The sequence below is a fragment of the Callorhinchus milii genome, unplaced genomic scaffold (genome assembly GCF_018977255.1).
Source record: "Callorhinchus milii isolate IMCB2004 unplaced genomic scaffold, IMCB_Cmil_1.0 Scaffold2, whole genome shotgun sequence".
Lineage (NCBI taxonomy): Eukaryota > Metazoa > Chordata > Chondrichthyes > Chimaeriformes > Callorhinchidae > Callorhinchus > Callorhinchus milii.
Window position 1 is genome coordinate 112,969,466 of NW_024704743.1, and position 15,296 is coordinate 112,984,761.

The window sequence follows — 15,296 nt, forward strand, 5'->3', positions numbered from 1 at the left end:
TTTAGTCAGCAAATCTCATGTCAGCAGAAGATTAATATACATGAAGTCACCTGGGTCAACATCTCATACTCCTCCTGCAAACTAGTGACATTCACCTTCGTAACAAACACTTTTTTTTAAAATTTAAAAAAAGTTGTCAATGATCTGAAGTTGCTGAGCTCAGTACGAGGGAGTAAGAAGCGATTAACTCCGAATGCTTCGAAGCCTAGCTATAGATCTACAGCAGTTGGAAAAAGTAAACAAGTTTTATAAATAGATGGCGAAGTAGAGAATAAGATTTAGAACATTCAGAAGATATTGAAGAGGCGGGGGGGTTACATCATTTCACGTAGAAAATATTAAGTCAAGAGCAGAGTTTCTCCTGATTCTGCAGCATTTAAAGGTAGTTGATATTACATCTCCAGGAGTTGCATCAGCCAGGCACATGAATCAGGTGAATGTCGGTCCTAGAAGAGTAGAAGTTTGGCTATCCACCTGGGCGCATGATAGATACACCCATTCTTTGCTGTTGTGTTTGCCTATTGAGGTGCACAGGAGGGCACTTCTGTGGAGTGCCTGGCCTCTTAACAGTCAGGCTCTGCCACTGTTAAGCGCTCTGAGATGCTACCCTTTGTGGAGGGTGCTATATAAGTGCAAGTTGTTGTCGTTGAATAGCTATTTCACATAAAGCCAAATCAGAAGACTTAATAAACAATTGTAGGGAATAAGCTACATCTCGTTAATTTATTGCACTGAATAATTAAATACAAAGCACCAGGGCTTCTTTTTAATAACCCATGTACATCTGATTTGCTATCCTCCTTGGACGGGGAGGTAAGCAAGGTCTCCTTGGAACTGCACTGGCTCCAAGGTGACATGTTTGGCAATGGAATGTTGGATTTGAGTCAGCCCAATGTTGCGGTCTTGGTAGTCCGGATCCTGAGCCTGGCGGGTCCGCAGTACTCCAGGGGCACTGCTGGTGACAGCACAGCCAGTCTGGCTCATCGGCAGGAAATTGAAAGGCAGACCAGTCACTGGGGGCAGGGAGACATCCTACTCAGCACCTAGTAACCCTGCAAGCCAAAGCCCTAACAGGTAGGGTGGTCCTAGCTGGACAAGCAGCAGGAAAGCTTGCCAGACAGTGCTCTCAATGGCAAGCTATGTGGTGTTTGCTGGTTAGCCTCCAGCAGTACACCAAAGCACATTCTGGGGTCCCCAAGTCATGTTTCTTGAGTCCCTCCAGGGAGCGAGTGCCCATTCCATTCCAACAATCTATCTCTGGGATTTCCATGTTTAGCTGAGATACATGGAATTCTCAGATTGGTTGGGATACTCATAAGCATGGTGAAGGGTTTCTAGATGTGTCAGACACCCGGTTGACAAAAAAAAACTAGAAACGGCTGAACCTTTTTTCAACAACAGGATATTCCTGAGACACAATGAAGAATGGAATAGAATTTGAGACTATAAATTCTGAAGTTAGTTCATGTTTCATTGCTCGCAGGCTGCTGTGAGCAAGTACATCTTGAACTCAATGAATTGAAAAGCTCAGTTTTTAAAAGATTCTGTAGACAGAAAAGTACATAAACACCAGAAAGCTAAAATATTCATGCTGTAAACTCTGAAAGCTAAAAAAAACTCGAAAGAAAATCTATTCGTCTGTCAATCCCTTTTGTCAGCCTGCCCGCCAATGATGGGGCGGGTGAGGCGGGGGACGCTGAGCAGAGGGAGTGGGCAGGATGGTAGGGGGTTAGGAGGTCGCAGAGGTAGGGGGGGCGCAAGACCATGGAGGGCTTTGAGGGTGAGGAAAAAAATCTTGAATTGTATCCTCTGTGTGATGGGAAGCCAGTGGAGTCAGGCGAGGACGGGGGTGATAGGGTCACGGAGCCTGGTGCGGGAGAGGACATGGGCTGCAGAGTTCTGGATAATCTGCAGCCTACGGAGTGAGGAGTTGGGGAGGCCGACAAGCAAGGAGTTTGCAATAGTCAAACTCATAACTCACAAGACATTAGGCACACAGATGAGATTAAGGGCGTTACTTTCAGGTGAGTGCCCTGAATTTCACATCAGACTTTGAATGATCATAACAGACCTCCAGTATAATGGCTAATAACTTACTGCTCCTGTCAAAAGTTTTTTTTAAAAAAAGTGGATTACTTTTTTAAAAAAAACTTTACTTGCTCCCAAACTACAGTTTTAAGTGTCACAAACAGCTGCCTCCAATAGTTTTTAATATATTTAAAAATCTCCAACTTTCTCCCCCTCGGCTCTGAAGGTGGCAATTCATGTTGAACTGGAGAGTTGTTGAAACGAATAGCCTCTGCTGCCTCCACTCAAGCAGACAATCACGTAAGCTTAGACAGTATCAGCAGACTTTTTGGGCTATTACGTTCTCAGACATCAACTGATGTGTTTCCATCAGAAATATGGATTTTTAATCTCTCCTCAAGCCCCAATAACACAGTTACTAGTTGTACACATCTGTACTGACAGCATAAGCCAGAATTTGAACCAAGAAACAGCTTCCAGACCTGGACCCCAATAGGCTGGGCATGTTTGCTCCTTGGCTCAGATGAGGTTACCCATTAAATTGGTGAAGAGAAACTCCTGAGCTTTCCTCTCAGCAGGGTCTCCAGCAATGTATTCCCCAACTAGGGATGAGGCTTTCATTATTTTGCCAAACAAAATCTATCTAGCTCAATCGTACCTGCTGGGCTGTCAATCTCATGATCACAGGCTGTGATCACACCTGAATCTCAGCAGCCAGGAATGTAAAGAGGGCTTACCCTTTCCTTTCCCCCAAACAGAAAACCATGACATCTCAGCAGGTGGTAAGCCCCACCTGCCTGAAACATTTCCCAAGCCCCCGCCACTGCCTGCCAATTAAGCCGTACATCAATTAAGCAACGTTTGGGTAGATGTATTGATTTGGCCTCGTGTTTACGGAATGAATGGGTTAGTGAAACCTTTAGCATGGGATCATTTTCCTAAAATGACTGAGTGACACATTTAAATCAGAAACGTTGTAAAAAGACAATCAATGATTTCTTCAAAGAGCTGCCTGCAAAACAAAAAAGCTTTTTGCAATCCTAGAATTTTTGGGGCCAAGTAAATTAAAAATATAACAAGCATTAGAAATGGTTTGTTTACTAGGACACTCTAAGCCATACCATATTATAATAAGCACCCTTGCATTTGATACAGCATCTTTCACATCAGGAGGAGGTCCCAAAATGCTTCGCAAGATTTATTGTAAAGTATAATGATTGTTCGTGTTTTGTAGGTGAAGATATTGTACATTGCATGCTCATTAACAGCAGTTTTGTTTTGTTGCACCAGAGGAACTTGGTTCTGTGAGTTTCAGAATGAAGTAAAGCTCACCATCCTCATTAATTTGAGGATGTTCACGTCAGCAGGTTTCCTACTTTGAAATGGAATTTCCAACCCACTGAATATTTTCAATGCAGACCTTCTAAAAGTCTCCACATCATTTGTGTGCAATTGGCCTGCAGTTTCTAATCCAGTAACCTGACTTACAACACCTCCGTGATAGGTTCCCAATTATGTGGATTTCAGCTGGAAGAAAAGAATCAGCTGAGGTTACACCAACTTTCTCTTCACTTACCCTACCCCCTCAACCTTTCCTCAAACCAAAGGATCCATGAAAAAGGCACTGTTTTATGAATGAAGAGGGAGAACAGGATTAGAGCTGTGTGCAGTGCAATTAGACACAATGATGTGGTTCAATATAATTGGGAGTCATTTCAGTGTTTGGCTAAACAGAATATATTCATAAAAGACAGTGCAGCACTCCAGCAAGTCATGAAAGGAATTCTAGGTTAATTGCAAAGAAGAAGCAGTCAAAAAGTGCTGAGAGTAGCGATTTCCTAGATAGAAACAGTTTGATAGTACGATGTTTGAAAGTTAGTGGATCTTAGCCGGCGTTGTGTGCTACAATTGCTCTTAGTGCCGTTGAGCTAGAGAGAAGGCAAGACCATGGTTCCAGTGTAGATTGCTATGCAATGATCAATGTGGACTTTGGAAAAGAATGCGATTGAGCTCAGGGATCAAGTGCGATGCCTTTCATGGTCAAATAGTCAACTAACCATCGGGGCGACATGAATAATTGACTTAGTACGTTAATCACAATCACTTCCAGCCCCAGTTGTTCACTTCCACTAACTCTATGGTTTAGATTAGGAGACAGTTGCTGGCCAAGAATATGTCTTTTTAGGTATTCTGTCCAATCCACTATTAGAAGTTGCTCCAGATGGCTCACCATATTGACACACCATATCATATAGCGATGGGCCACAGATCGGGAAGTTCCATGTCCAATCCCTGATCTGTGCTAATTAAGAAAATATTGAACAAAACAATTGTGAGGAAAAGACAAGATGCTGTGGTTTGCATGGGGCGGGAGGGGGGGTAAGGGGAACATACAACACAAGTGGGTTACTAAATAGCAACAAGGAATCTTTCTGATATTTCTCTATACCCCACAGATACCAACATCATCCAAGACTAGGATTTTCTCAGCCACATAATGCACATCATTGAGTGAACTTCCACATAATAAATTAATAAGTTGTATAAATGGATAGTAGGCCAGAAACAAACAGTTTCAACAGATTGGACAGGGTGTATTTTATTGAGTTGGCAAATGTTAATCACTGCATAAGCAAATAGATCAGGATCTTTAAGAATGAACTTTTTACACGCAGAAATAATAATAAGAAATAAAATGCAGTGAAGCAAATAGAAATAGGATTCAGCTTTGATATGGAATTTTTTAAACTGGCCAAAGTAACCAAATTATCCTTTAGAATGTGTAAATATAATCACATCATTGTCCAAGAGGAAAAAGAGACCGAAGGCATCATTATGAAGATTATGCCACTGCATAAACAGAACAATGAGACCGTGGGAAATACTGTTGTACTGCTCTAATAAGAGCATAGTTTCTAACACTTCTGACAAACACTGACTGTGAATGACAGTGACGAGCAGATTTACGGTTGAAGAGATTAAGCTACTGCAATGCCAAAAACACTACCTAATTTGTTTTTTTTAAATCTCCCACAGGTTAACGCACACTGTTTCTGTAGTTATGTTTATATGGTTGGAAGTGAAGCTCATATGAACAAAATGAACCAACTGAGTCTCTGGAAAGGTTTGTCTTCACACAGTTAATATGAGTAGGTTTTCTGACAAATTACAGCATTAATTATCCACACATAATCAGAACTATAGCATGTTCCACTAGCAGTCTGGTCAGCAAGGAACCCAATTAGTCTCCTACCAATCCTTCTCCAAATCTGAAAACTAGGATGTGGGATTGGTCCCTGGTGCATATTTATATTCCTGGGGATTTAATACTCCCTTTCCACAACTAACAGAAAGAGTAATTTAGAGTAGCTGTTGATTCATGTGACTATATTCAGATGGGGCAACATCTCAAAAGCACAACTTGTTGGTTAATCTCGACATGTTGGCCACTCAATCCACGACTCTTTGTGGGACACTGCTGGGGCAATTGACTACCACATTTCGCCTACAAAATGTACAGTCAATTCACTTTCTAGTATATTCTGTGAAGCGCTTTGAGGCGTCTCAGCGACATCTATATCAAATGCAAGTATTATTATCTCAACAGTACATTTATATTTTCTATTGCAAACTTGGATTTAGCTCAGACATTTTCCAAAACCAACATGAGCAATGAGTCCCTTAAAGTACATTCAACAAAGCGTCAGGACATGAACAAGGAAGGTCAGTTTAAAACTTGCAAGATAAAGATATTGTCTGCTCATAGCTGATAGAACTGAGGGTAGAAAACTATCCGTAGCTAGGGAGGTTTTTAATAATCCTTTCATTTGATATAGTTCCTTAACACATTGTCAAAACGCCTCAAAACACTTCAGTTTTTTGCTATGAAAGATCACGACTGTATTTCTGGGTGAACCTGCAAGTGCATTTGTAGGTATAATTTCTGGCACCGCTTTCAGTTCTGGACAACACAAGAAATGCAGACTTCAATGGGCATTTCTAACTCTCCTTTAGTTTGCATACAACATCATCAAATTACATTTAACATAGCACCTTTCATGTCGGGAGAACATCCCCAAGGCGCGGGACAGTCAGGGATTTGGACTCGAGCAGGGGTTGGGATAAAGGAGGGTAGGGGTAGGAGGGTGGGCGAAGGCGCGGTTGAAGAGGAGGGTCTTGAGACGTGCCTTGAAGGAGGCAAGGGAGGGAGCAAGGCGAAGGGACTGTGGAGTGGGGGCAGAGAGGCTGAAGGCCTGACTGCTGATGTGAGGCAGACTGGGCGGGGGACATGGAGCAGGCCGGAGCCTGCTGAGCAGAGGGAGCGGACAGGATGATATGGCCTCAGCAGGTCACACAGGTAGGAAGGAGCAAGGCTGTAGAAGGCTTTGAAGGTGTGTCATGGTGCCTGGTTCAAGAGAGGACATGAGCTGCAGAGCTCCGGATGATCTACAGCTTGTGAAGGGAAGAGTTATGAAGGCTGACAAGCAGGGAGAGAGAAGGAAATAAAGGGGTTGGGGGGGGGGGGGGGGGGGGGGGAGAGATTAGGAGGAGTGGAGGCTCATGTGGAGTATAAACACCAGCATTGCTAAGTTGGGCTGAATGACCCGTTTCCATACTGCAACGTTTGATGTAACTCTATCCTTCCCATTCATGTCCATTTCATCAATACTATTGTCACAATAATAAATGATTAATAATTCTTGCATTTGACATACAGCGGCACCTTTCACATCGGATTAACTTTTCAAGGTCCTACACAGGATTTACTGTAAAGTGTAGAGACCGTGTATTTTGATAGTTTCTCTGACATATCTTAGTCCTCATTATTTGAAAAGTGTCAATTCTGTGTCAAATGTTCTACCAAAGGTCTCCTACTATAAGAATATAACATAATAATCCCTCCCCAGAATTTCATGGAACTAATCACTCTTTAGTCCTTCCTTCTCACATTAGCTAAATCTTTAAGCTTCTCAGCAAGTGCTCTGGGCTGCTACCCTGCGTGAGGGGCGCTATATAAACGTAAGTAGTTGTTGTTCAGTATTTTCTTTCAACATCTTCCTCCCCTGCTGGTGTAGAACAGTTTTAAGTCTTTCATCCAAGTTCTTGATACAACAACACTTGCCAAGTTGTGCCTCTACCTAAAAATTGTAATGCTCAACCCACCAAAAATAGGCATGAGAGGCAACAAGTTACAATACTGGCAACATTGGAGATCACACCAATACACATTTCTTTTCAGTAAGATCTATAGGATTTATTTTTGAAAACATGGGATTTATCAAAGAGGTTCTAGAAAACCTATATTCCTTTGAATGTGATTGTGCTTGGCATTCAGTATTAAAGCCAACATGGTTCCATTAAGGTTAGGAAGCTACAGAAAGGGGAACAGGACACAGAGAGGTGTGTACTAATATAGCCAAGTAGGAGAAGTTGGCTGCTGAACAAGTGCATTTTGGATCAATACTAAATCAGGTCATAAGAATTTTTAGAAACATAGCCTAACCAGACAATTCCATTCTTGATGGACTTTAAGCTCATTTTATACCGTCTGAAGCGCTTTGAGATGTCTCAAAGACGTGATAAAGTGCTATATTAAACACAAGGATTATTATTTACCTCAACTGCTTTTTGTGATGATAATCTACCATTTCTATAGAAAAAGCTGATTACAAGAAATCTGGAGATCAGACCGTGCTTACTCACTGAATTCCCTACTTCTCTAATCTTGAATGTGGATCATTCACATTCAATCAAAACATAGGAAGCAGTGATAATGCCATCAGACCAAAGACTTCACGGTGGTTGCCGGGGCGATAGAATATTTCAGTGGTTCAGAAAAGGATGTGAAGGTACTGTTGGGCAATAGAGGGAGTTTCATTTTGCATTTATAATACTGTAAGTGAAATCTTCTGTAAACTAGACAAGCTCATCTGAATCTACAGTTAAAGATTAGGGAGGTTTCAGATAATTGCAGGTTTCATGTATAATGCTAAAAGGTGGCGGAAAGCAAGGATAATAATAATAATAATCCTTGCATTTGATATAGCGCTTTTCACGTCGGGAGGACGTCCCAAAGCGCTTCACAGAACACACTGTAAAGTGAATTGACTGTATATTTGTGGGCGAACGCGGCAGCCAGTTGCGCACAGCAATGTCCCACAAACAGTTGTAGATTGAAAATGACCAATTTAATTATTGTTTTTAGTTTTGGAGGGATTATTATCAGGCGTGTGGAGTAAGGAAACTTGCCCAAGGTTTCGCCCTCTGACTGGAATTGAACTCAGGTCTCTCACTTGCAAAGCGAGTGCTCTAACCACTGAGCTACAGGACTCCACGAGGATGGAAACAAGTAGAAGGAGTTGAGGTGGTAGAACATACTAATTAGAGCCAATTCATTGGATTGGTTTGTGGTGGCCATGGGGCTCTCCAATACACCAAATGTGTTACAAACAACGCTTTACATCTCAATCCAAGACACCAGTAATTAATTGCTTATCAGAAAGTCGCCTTCAGTTTACGGCAGATTAATTCACAAAAGCAGAGAGATGCTGGCTTGCATGCAATTCTTGTAATCAATTTTCTGTCCTTTTTTTAAACTGAGCAGAACAGAGATGTATTTAGGAAACAAAGCTGATCAACAGTCGTAGTGTCATTCCACATTAGTGCAACAAAGCGGCATTAACATCTGAACAGACTTTGCTTTCAATAAGCCACCTGGATTTCATTAATTTGTATCCTTCAATAATTACAATACCCCCGAAAACATCAACAAGCCATTCATCAACTTCCTGGGAGAAGTTCTATTAATAGTTCAAAATAACATTTTGTGAATAGGTAAATAAGATCCACTGAAATAATAAGATCCGCCTCCCCACTGAAAATTCTCTAATATTTCAGGCGTAAAATTTGCTTTGTGGCATGTGTTAAGAGTCCGAGTTATAACACCTAACATAATAACACTTTCAGGGAGAATTACATCAGCAACTAGAGTGAGACACAGAGGACAGAATGTGAGCTCTACTCTCTCATGTGTTCTTATACTGTGTAACTTTAGGTATGTAGAATCATACAGCACAAAAAGAGGCCATTCAGCCCATCGAGTCTGTGCCGGCTCTTTGAATAGAGCAATTAATGTCAGTTCCACTCCCCAGCCCTTTCCTCATAACCCTGCAAACCCGTCCTCCTCAAATACCCGTCCACTGCGTTTTTAAAAATAGTTATCGAATCGGCCTCGACCACCCTTTCAGGCAATGCGTTCCAGATTCGAACAACTCGCTGCGTGAAAAAATTTCTTCTCACCTCCCCTCTGCTTCTTTTAGACACTATTTTGAATCTGTGACCTCGAGTCACCGACACACCCACCAGTGGAAACAGTTTTTCCCTTTCTAACCTATCAAATCCCCTCATGATTTTGAAGACCTCTATTAGGTCTCCTCGTAACCTTCTCTGCTCCAATGAGAATAATCCCAGCCTCTCCAGCCTTTCCTCATAATCAAGGTCTCTCATTCCTGGTACCATTCTTGTAAATCTCCTCTGCACCCTTTCCAATGCCTTAACATCCTTCCTATAGTGTGGTGCCCAGAACTGGGCGCAGTATTCTAACTGAGGCCTAACCAGTGTTTTATATAGGTTAATCATAACCTCCTGACTCTTGTACTCTATGCCCCTAATTATAAAGCGTAGTATCCCATGTGCCCTTTTTACAGCTTTATCTACCTGTCCTGCCACCTTCAAGGATTCATTTACCTGCATCCCCAGGTCTCTCTTCTTTCACCCCCCCTTAAGATTGTATTACCAGCCTATATTGCCTCCCCTCATTCCTTCTACTAAAAATGCATTACCTCGTATTTCTCCACATTGAAATTCATCTGCCATGTGTCTGCCCATTTTACCATTTTATCTATGTCTTCCTGCAGTTGGCTACTATCCTTCTCACTGTTTACCATCCTACCTAACTTTGTGTCATCTGCAAACTTGGGAATGGTACTTGCTATACCCAAGTCCAGATCATTTATGCATATTAAGAAGACTGGTGGTCCTAATACCAATCCCTGGGGGACACTACTGTACACTTCCCTCCAGTCAGAAAATCAGCCTCTCTGCTTTCTGTCTCCCAGCCAGTTCTGTCCCTTTTATACCATGGGCTTCTATCTTTCTTACAAGTCTTTCATGTGGCACTTTGTCTAATGCCTTTTGAAAGTCCATATAAACTACATCAACTGCACTACCTTTATCCATCCTCTCCGTTACCTCACCGAAAAATACCTGCGCATCATTTCCATTTTCCAGAAATTTATCCTACCATCTGCCTTCAAAATGTTTTTTTTCTCTCAAGTATCATTGTAGCTTCCCAATTCCCCCAGCTCAAATCAGTTCCCTTTCAGTTTCTCCATGCTGAACGGAAAACGAAGAAAACATCAAGAACAAGGAGCAATGTCACCAGGTTGCTTCCCATCACTAGTTTTCTCTCTGTGCCACAGTAACTACTTTGATACATTTCCTAAATGTAGACCAAGGCCTTCATTCAAGAGACTGAAGTTAAAGTTGGAAGTGAACTAAGTACGAGTGAAGAATTATCTGACCCCCACCTCAAACTCCTCTAGTTTGTTGCTTGTGCTATGGTAGAATTCAACAGGAATCGCAAGTGTAATCACATCTGTTCTTCATGTGGAAATTTGCTTCGATGTTCAGCGTTACACAATACTAAACACATCCTGGTAAAACTGTGCTCTTGCTTCATGAAGATGTATGATTTCCTAAAGCTTTCATTAAAGATACAAAGAAAACCCTCAGTAGCTACGATCACTAGGGTTTTCATGTTCTCATGGGACTTCATAAGTTCGAGTTCAAATCACTTGATGCATTATTTTAAATAATGAAAGTTACATTCAACCACTTCTCAGTTACTACTAATATTAGGGATGTTGCTGAACGCGCTTGTTTTACTGCCTACAGTCAGTTTATAGCAATTCAATCCTTTCAAGGGAATTGTTCTTTCAATCATACCCAAAGCACATGTAGTTTATGTGAACCATCAAAAACATCTGTACATAGTAACAGTTTCAAATAGAAGTAGCTCATTGGTTCCCTTTAACCTATTCATTCCACCTCCCAAATGATTTGTTCAAAATCTCTCACTCAGTCTAAAACACTGAATACCATCTCATTTCCAAAACTCAATTTAGTTCCTTTCAGATAATTTGTTCATTTCCTGCTTCCACTACCTGATTTAATAAATCATCTACACGACAACCAAATCATAGCCCGGGTTCCCTAATAACACATTGGGCTGTGGCCCTGAGAATTTGTTATTTAAAACTCAAAATCCCATTGATGCACTTTAAATCCAAAATAAAGCAGTACAACATAAGAGTGTCAGGCGGATTTCTGTGCATACGTTCAGAGAATTCACCAGTTTTGTGATGAGTGACGAGAACTAGCAACACTCGAACACAGGCAGTTATAAAAATCCTTACGTTTTATATAGCACCCATGTAAAGTAGGTTGTCCTTGTATGCACCCTAACTACTGCCTTATAAAGGAGTATTCCTGTAGTTTTTTATTTGCTGATCACCTTTTTACTGAACAAAAACACCTGCCCCAATCACTCCGCCTCACCCCCTCCTTAGCCTCCTTCAAGTCTTGCCTCAAAACCCTTCTCTTCGACCATGCCATCGGTCAACCCCCTTCCCCTCTCCCCCCCTGACCGTAGCTCGGGTGAAATGCAATTGTCCTACGCCTTGGGACATCCTCCTGACATGAACGGCGCTATACAAATATAATCTTGTTGCTCTTCATTTACGTATGTTAAAACTATGCCCCCCTAGTTTTTGAATTTCCCAAATAGCAAAGAAAAATGTTAATTCCCTGATAAAAGCAATAATCTTGTCTATCAAGCACCCTACACACACTTCAGCCTTCTGCCTGATTTTCAAGAGAGAAAAGCTCTAGTTGTGTGGCCTTTTCCTTCATATTGTATATCTATCCCCAACTTCTATAATTTATCTAAATGGCTTTTTGCTTCACACCATTATTTTTGGTAAAAATGAGGAGACCAAATCTAAACAGAGTAATCCAGATGTCAAAGTCATCAAAGTCAAGTACAATTTAAAGATCACCTCTCTTGCCATATACATTAGCTTCTTACACCAATTTATATAGAATGCACAGCCATTCAGCCACTCTGCCCCCACCCTCCGGAACTCCATCCCACAGTCCCTCCACCTCACCCCCTCCCTAGCCTTCTTCAAGATCCATCTCAAGACCCTCCTCTTTGTCCGTGCCTTCGGTCACCTTCCTTCCCTCCATCTCCCACAATCCCGAACCCAATTGCGGGTCCGAAACACTGATTGTCCAGCGCCTTGGACAGCCTCCCAATGTGAAAGGCGCTATACAAATGTAATTTTGTTGTTAAAACAGGCCATTCTGTCCAGCTAGTCTGTGCCAGTGTTTATCCTCCACACATTTTCACCCACTTCTTACCCCCTCCCATACCTTCTATTCCCTTCTACCTCATGAATATATTAAGTTATATCCTTAGTTATATATATCCCAACTCCCAGCATATTACTTGCTTTCTCAACTACCTAGAATCACTGTACATATTTTAGTAAACTTACCACAAGGTCTCTCCTGTACAGCTTTATTAAATGTGGCATCATGCACGGACATCATTGTAGCTACTGACTTTATACACCTAAAAAGTTATGGGAAGCAGTCAAGTCTTCATATTATAACACACACTGTTGTACCAGGATGTATTGAATATCATGAAAACTAATAAATTTTAAATAGTGTTTGAAGTAACTTAACTTAATACAAACACATTCTGCGTTAATATGCAAGCTTTTTGTTTGAGAACACCTCCCCAGGACTTCAGAACATACATTGAACTGAATCAAGTGCAGCAGGAATCCACCATACATACAATACGGTGTTAAATCCTTTAGCTTTGCAGGTCTGATTACCCCCAGGCACAGAGAATGCTGTGCTATCAACTTGGCTCTTCTTTCCCTGTCACTTGGCATCTCGTCAAACTGCTCCCCAAAACAAGCAACCAATTGTAAATTAACTGGGTCACTTCAGCCTTCCCCACATCCAGATTCACTGTGCTGTATCCATCTGCTTTCAATTCTTTAAGCATAAGGCTGCTACTAAAATTTCTAATCACACTCACTATATGCACAGGGATAAACTGGCACATATGAGAAAATTACTACAAAGCAAACACGATCTTACAGAAACACCATTATGCATAGAATCCAACTCAGTTTGATGTATTAACTGGCTAGTTATAATCTGCAAGGAACACTCGTTTTACTAATAGGCCTTAGTGTTGAAAAAGGAAAGCTTACTTTTTTTTAGACTTTGTGGTCTAAAAAAACAAATAATAATAATAATCCTTGCATTTGATATCTTTTCATATCTTCCAGATGTCTCAAAGCGCTTCACAGAATATAATGTAAAGTGAATTGACTGTATATTTGTGGGCAAAACGCGGCAGCCAATTGCACATAGCAGTGTCCCACAAACAGTCGTGGATTGAAAATGACCAATTTATTATTGTTTTTTGTTTTGGAGGATTATTAGGCGTGTGGAGTAAGGAAACTTGGCCAAGGTTTCGCCCTGCCTGGAATTGAACCCAGGTGTCTCGCTTGCAAGGCGAGTGCTCTAACCACTGAGCTACAGGACTGTATAAAAATGTTGTGTGCACCAGATTATTGTGAAATAAACAAGAACGTCCTGAAAGGGAACAAGATTTTGCTGACATTCCTAACAGCACTAGATTTTTTTCTTATTTCTGGAATTTTCAACCTTCTCCTCCATGTACAGGCAATAGGCAAGACAAACACACTAAACATGAAACCCAGCAGGAGATACCTAACAATTGGCTACACCCTCAAAATGCCTTTCGTTATCTGGAAATCAAAGGCATTTCTCAGCTACACTTTTTCATCAATGACAGCTGACCATTCAATTATAACTCTCAAAATTCAACTATAACCATATGAAAGGTTATACAGACTTACCAAAACGTTACCATCTATGCTAATAAAGACAAAGCGTCTGTCTGTCTATCTGTGTATCTGACACTGTCGCAATAACCGATTGACGTAGAGCCGTGATTTATACCTTATCGGAAAGGTCTTGCAGCTGGCAATGTCATGAGCATATTTTTTCTGGGGATCTCCTATCATTGATGAGCTATATTAAAAAATGCTTTAATAAAGTCCCAAAATATGAGCCATACATTGTATTCTGCAACTACGGAGCTACAGAGGAAAAGCACGCACCATTCAGAGAGATACATCTATATTCTGCATCAAATGTATGGCACTTTTCTGGTGGCATGGGAGCTAGAGTCCTCCCATATGTGACAGACAGGGAGGCAGAGACAGAGAGACTGGGAGACAGAGACAGAATATATTATAAAGTGTAGTGACTGTTTTTTGTGGGAGAGAGAAATTTACAATTCAGCAACCATCTGAGGACACTGGACATACATAAAGGCAAGGACAAAGATTTTGAACTCTATCCTCTGGGGATGGGGAGCAAATGGAGCCTGGTGAGGATCACAGAGCCTGGTGCAGAAGAGGACATGAGCTTCAGAGTTCTGGATAATCTGCATCTTATGAATGAAAGAGTTGGGAAAACCAACAAGCAAGGAGTTAGCGTAGTCGAGCCTCTATGTGACAAATGTGTGGATGAGGGTCTCAGCGGCCTGAGGGGAGAGGCAGTGCCGGGTAATTTTGCAGAGGTGGGGGAAGGTAGAACAGATTATGGCACGAATTCAGCACAAAACACTATGGGAAATGTACTAGAGTTCAGAACACTAATTGTATAAAGGAGCTGCATGTGCTGTACATGGGTCAAATTAAAACTCACAATGTTTGCTTTCTCTTGAGATAAGAGCAAGGCATCTTGTAGATAAAATGAAAGAGCTCCCACATAACTATTCTTCTCAGAACCAATGACTAAAAACCATGAACAAAATAGAGCCAGAACTCGATTCATTAGGAGATGGTAGTTAACATCAACATGACTCTTTGGAAATTCCCATTTCTTATCTACTATTTAGCTTCTGTTCATTAACCTACTCACACAGGAAAAGGACAGAATGTTCTTCAGTGAAAATTAAACAGTTGTTCCCAAACTGTCTGTCAAATGAACCAGTTGACCATGAGGTTTAAAACATCATTATAATCATTATGAAAAGTTTAAAAACTATGTTAAGCGAGTTTATATCCTGAGCAGCTGAGCCAAGTTAA

The 15,296-nt window shown here is 41.2% G+C and overlaps 1 protein-coding gene across 1 annotated transcript in view; it reads right to left on the reverse strand.

The window, feature by feature from the left end:
* LOC103174570 (retinol dehydrogenase 10) overlaps positions 1-15,296 on the reverse strand; it is a 37,512-nt gene that overhangs the window by 9,079 nt on the left and 13,137 nt on the right. The window lies entirely within an intron of this gene.